Raw genomic sequence first — 4,525 nt, 5'->3', positions numbered from 1 at the left:
GGGTGGAAAAAACTCGTGTTGCTGCGGTATGGAGGGAGGGGTGGAAACCGTGGAAAACTCGTCTCCGTGATTGAGCGGGAGAGTAAGTAGTATAGGACATTATCCATTGTTAGGAAACGGTTGTAATGGTAGTGAGAATGTAGAATCGTCTTTGGAGCGGACCTGGGAGTGGCAAGCATAAGGGACGAAGACGGGGAAACATGTCGGATGCGATCATACCAGCACTAAAGCACCGGATCCCATCAGAACTCCGAAGTTAAGCGTGCTTGGGCGAGAGTAGTACTAGGATGGGTGACCTCCTGGGAAGTCCTCGTGTTGCATTCCTTTTATAATTATTTTTTGCGCCTTGTGACAAACATATCGCACGTGCGCGATATATATTAATCCCGTTATATTATTTTTGACGTTTGCGATATGTTTAAGCTCGATGCTCATTGCTCGCGCGTCTTGGGGCGGCTTTGTGGCGCGAAGAGCGCTTTCTGAAAGGGGTGAAAAAAACTTGTGTTGCTGCGGTATGGAGGGAGGGGTGGAAACCGTGGAAAACTCGTCTCCGTGATTGAGCGGGAGAGTAAGTAGTATAGGACATTATCCATTGTTAGGGAACGGTTGTAATGGTAGTGAGAATGTAGAATCGTCTTTGGAGCGGACCTGGGAGTGGCAAGCATAAGGGACGAAGACGGGGAAACATGTCGGATGCGATCATACCAGCACTAAAGCATCGGATCCCATCAGAACTCCGAAGTTAAGCGTGCTTGGGCGAGAGTAGTACTAGGATGGGTGACCTCCTGGGAAGTCCTCGTGTTGCATTCCTTTTATAATTATATTTTGCGCCTTGTGACAAACATATCGCACGTGCGCGATATATATTAATCCCGTTATATTATTTTTGACGTTTGCGATATGTTTAAGCTCGATGCTCATTGCTCGCGCGTCTTGGGGCGGCTTTGTGGCGCGAAGAGCGCTTTCTGAAAGGGGTGGAAAAAACTCGTATTGCTGCGGTATGGAGGGAGGGGTGGAAACCGTGGAAAACTCGTCTCCGTGATTGAGCGGGAGAGTAAGTAGTATAGGACATTATCCATTGTTAGGGAACGGTTGTAATGGTAGTGAGAATGTAGAATCGTCTTTGGAGCGGACCTGGGAGTGGCAAGCATAAGGGACGAAGACGGGGAAACATGTCGGATGCGATCATACCAGCACTAAAGCACCGGATCCCATCAAAACTCCGAAGTTAAGCGTGCTTGGGCAAGAGTAGTACTAGGATGGGTGACCTCCTGGGAAGTCCTCGTGTTGCATTCCTTTTATAATTATTTTTTGCGCCTTGTGACAAACATATCGCACGTGCGCGATATATATTTATCCCGTTATATTATTTTTGACGTTTGCGATATGTTTAAGCTCGATGCTCATTGCTCGCGCGTCTTGGGGCGGCTTTGTGGCGCGAAGAGCTCTTTCTGAAAGGGGTGGAAAAAACTCATGTTGCTGCGGTATGGAGGGAGGGGTGGAAACCGTGGAAAACTCGTCTCCGTGATTGAGCGGGAGAGTAAGTAGTATAGGACATTATCCATTGTTAGGGAACGGTTGTAATGGTAGTGAGAATGTAGAATCGTCTTTGGAGCGGACCTGGGAGTGGCAAGCATAAGGGACGAAGACGGGGAAACATGTTGGAAGCGATCATACCAGCACTAAAGCACCGGATCCCATCAGAACTCCGAAGTTAAGCGTGCTTGGGTGAGAGTAGTACTAGGATGGGTGACCTCCTGGGAAGTCCTCGTGTTGCATTCCTTTAATAATTATTTTTTGCGCCTTGTGACAAACATATCGCACGTGCGCGATATATATTAATCCCGTTATATTATTTTTGACGTTTGCGATATGTTTAAGCTCGATGCTCATTGCTCGCGCGTCTTGGGGCGGCTTTGTGGCGCGAAGAGCGCTTTCTGAAAGGGGTGGAAAAAACTCGTGTTGCTGCGGTATGGAGGGAGGGGTGGAAACCGTGGAAAACTCGTCTCCGTGATTGAGCGGGAGAGTAAGTAGTATAGGACATTATCCATTGTTAGGGAACGGTTGTAATGGTAGTGAGAATGTAGAATCGTCTTTGGAGCGGACCTGGGGGTGGCAAGCATAAGGGACGAAGACGGGGAAACATGTCGGATGCGATCATACCAGCACTAAAGCACCGGATCCCATCAGAACTCCAAAGTTAAGCGTGCTTGGGCGAGAGTAGTACTAGGATGGGTGACCTCCTGGGAAGTCCTCGTGTTGCATTCCTTTTATAATTATTTTTTGCGCCTTGTGACAAACATATCGCACGTGCGCGATATATATTAATCCCGTTATATTATTTTTGACGTTTGCGATATGTTTAAGCTCGATGCTCATTGCTCGCGCGTCTTGGGGTGGCTTTGTGGCGCGAAGAGCGCTTTCTGAAAGGGGTGGAAAAAACTCGTGTTGCTGCGGTATGGAGGGAGGGGTGGAAACCGTGGAAAACTTGTCTCCGTGATTGAGCGGGAGAGTAAGTAGTATAGGACATTATCCATTGTTAGGGAACGGTTGTAATGGTAGTGAGAATGTAGAATCGTCTTTGGAGCGGACCTGGGAGTGGCAAGCATAAGGGACGAAGACGGGGAAACATGTCGGATGCGATCATACCAGCACTAAAGCACCGGATCCCATCAGAACTCCGAAGTTAAGCGTGCTTGGGCGAGAGTAGTACTAGGATGGGTGACCTCCTGGGAAGTCCTTGTGTTGCATTCCTTTTATAATTATTTTTTGCGCCTTGTGACAAACATATCGCACGTGCGCGATATATATTAATCCTGTTATATTATTTTTGACGTTTGCGATATGTTTAAGCTCGATGCTCATTGCTCGCGCGTCTTGGGGCGGCTTTGTGGCGCGAAGAGCGCTTTCTGAAAGGGGTGGAAAAAACTCGTGTTGCTACGGTATGGAGGGAGGGGTGGAAACCGTGGAAAACTCGTCTCCGTGATTGAGTGGGAGAGTAAGTAGTATAGGACATTATCCATTGTTAGGGAACGGTTGTAATGGTAGTGAGAATGTAGAATCGTCTTTGGAGCGGACGTGGGAGTGGCAAGTATAAGGGACGAAGACGGGGAAACATGTTGGATGCGATCATACCAGCACTAAAGCACCGGATCCCATCAGAACTCCGAAGTTAAGCGTGCTTGGGCGAGAGTAGTACTAGGATGGGTGACCTCCTGGGAAGTCCTCGTGTTGCATTCCTTTTATAATTATTTTTTGCGCCTTGTGACAAACATATCGCACGTGCGCGATATATATTAATCCCGTCATATTATTTTTGACGTTCGCGATATGTTTAAGCTCGATGCTCATTGCTCGCGCGTCTTGGGGCGGCTTTGTGGCACGAAGAGCGCTTTCTGAAAGGGGTGGAAAAAACTCGTGTTGCTGCGGTATGGAGGGAGGGGTGGAAACCGTGGAAAACTCGTCTCCGTGATTGAGCGGGAGAGTAAGTAGTATAGGACATTATCCATTGTTAGGGAACGGTTGTAATGGTAGTGAGAATGTAGAATCGTCTTTGGAGCGGACCTGGGAGTGGCAAGCATAAGGGACGAAGACGGGGAAACATGTCGGATGCGATCATACAAGCACTAAAGCACCGGATCCCATCAGAACTCTGAAGTTAAGCGTGCTTGGGCGAGAGTAGTACTAGGATGGGTGACCTCCTGGGAAGTCCTCATGTTGCATTCCTTTTATAATTATTTTTTGCGCCTTGTGACAAACATATCGCACGTGCGCGATATATATTAATCCCGTTATATTATTTTTGACGTTTGCGATATGTTTAAGCTCGATGCTCATTGCTCGCGCGTCTTGGGGCGGCTTTGTGGCGCGAAGAGCGCTTTCTGAAAGGGGTGGAAAAAACTCGTGTTGCTGCGGTATGGAGGGAGGGGTGGAAACCGTGGAAAACTCGTCTCCGTGATTGAGCGGGAGAGTAAGTAGTATAGGACATTATCCATTGTTAGGGAACGGTTGTAATGGTAGTGAGAATGTAGAATCGTCTTTGGAGCGGACCTGCGAGTGGCAAGCATAAGGGACGAAGACGGGGAAACATGTCGGATGCGATCATACCAGCACTAAAGCACCGGATCCCATCAGAACTCCAAAGTTAAGCGTGCTTGGGCGAGAGTAGTACTAGGATGGGTGACCTCCTGGGAAGTCCTCGTGTTGCATTCCTTTTATAATTATTTTTTGCGCCTTGTGACAAACATATCGCACGTGCGCGATATATATTAATCCCGTTATATTATTTTTGACGTTTGCGATATGTTTAAGCTCGATGCTCATTGCTCGCGCATCTTGGGGCGGCTTTGTGGCGCGAAGAGCGCTTTCTGAAAGGGGTGGAAAAAACTCGTGTTGTTGCGGTATGGAGGGAGGGGTGGAAACCGTGGAAAACTCGTCTCCGTGATTGAGCGGGAGAGTAAGTAGTATAGGACATTATCCATTGTTGCATTCCTTTTATAATTATTTTTTGCGCCTTGTGACAAAC

General features: G+C 47.9%; 9 non-coding genes across 9 annotated transcripts; all 9 read left to right on the top strand.

The window, feature by feature from the left end:
• Positions 1–205: 205 nt before the first annotated feature.
• LOC119343331 lies at positions 206–324 on the top strand. Its single transcript, XR_005166029.1, has one exon. It is a non-coding gene; the product is annotated as a 5S ribosomal RNA (ribosomal RNA).
• A 367-nt stretch (positions 325–691) lies between these two features.
• LOC119343342 lies at positions 692–810 on the top strand. Its single transcript, XR_005166040.1, has one exon. It is a non-coding gene; the product is annotated as a 5S ribosomal RNA (ribosomal RNA).
• Positions 811–1,177: 367 nt separating this feature from the next.
• On the top strand, positions 1,178–1,296 carry LOC119343356. Its single transcript, XR_005166053.1, has one exon. It is a non-coding gene; the product is annotated as a 5S ribosomal RNA (ribosomal RNA).
• Positions 1,297–1,663: 367 nt separating this feature from the next.
• LOC119343353 lies at positions 1,664–1,782 on the top strand. The gene has a single exon (XR_005166050.1). It is a non-coding gene; the product is annotated as a 5S ribosomal RNA (ribosomal RNA).
• A 367-nt stretch (positions 1,783–2,149) lies between these two features.
• Positions 2,150–2,268, top strand: LOC119343338. The gene has a single exon (XR_005166036.1). It is a non-coding gene; the product is annotated as a 5S ribosomal RNA (ribosomal RNA).
• A 367-nt stretch (positions 2,269–2,635) lies between these two features.
• Positions 2,636–2,754, top strand: LOC119343333. The gene has a single exon (XR_005166031.1). It is a non-coding gene; the product is annotated as a 5S ribosomal RNA (ribosomal RNA).
• Positions 2,755–3,121: 367 nt separating this feature from the next.
• Positions 3,122–3,240, top strand: LOC119343330. The gene has a single exon (XR_005166028.1). It is a non-coding gene; the product is annotated as a 5S ribosomal RNA (ribosomal RNA).
• A 367-nt stretch (positions 3,241–3,607) lies between these two features.
• On the top strand, positions 3,608–3,726 carry LOC119343357. Its single transcript, XR_005166054.1, has one exon. It is a non-coding gene; the product is annotated as a 5S ribosomal RNA (ribosomal RNA).
• A 367-nt stretch (positions 3,727–4,093) lies between these two features.
• LOC119343337 lies at positions 4,094–4,212 on the top strand. The gene has a single exon (XR_005166035.1). It is a non-coding gene; the product is annotated as a 5S ribosomal RNA (ribosomal RNA).
• The last annotated feature ends 313 nt before the right edge of the window (positions 4,213–4,525 follow it).

The sequence above is a fragment of the Triticum dicoccoides genome, unplaced genomic scaffold, assembly GCF_002162155.2.
Source record: "Triticum dicoccoides isolate Atlit2015 ecotype Zavitan unplaced genomic scaffold, WEW_v2.0 scaffold12325, whole genome shotgun sequence".
NCBI classification, from domain to species: domain Eukaryota; kingdom Viridiplantae; phylum Streptophyta; class Magnoliopsida; order Poales; family Poaceae; genus Triticum; species Triticum dicoccoides.
This window is presented reverse-complemented; position numbering and strand designations above follow the sequence as displayed.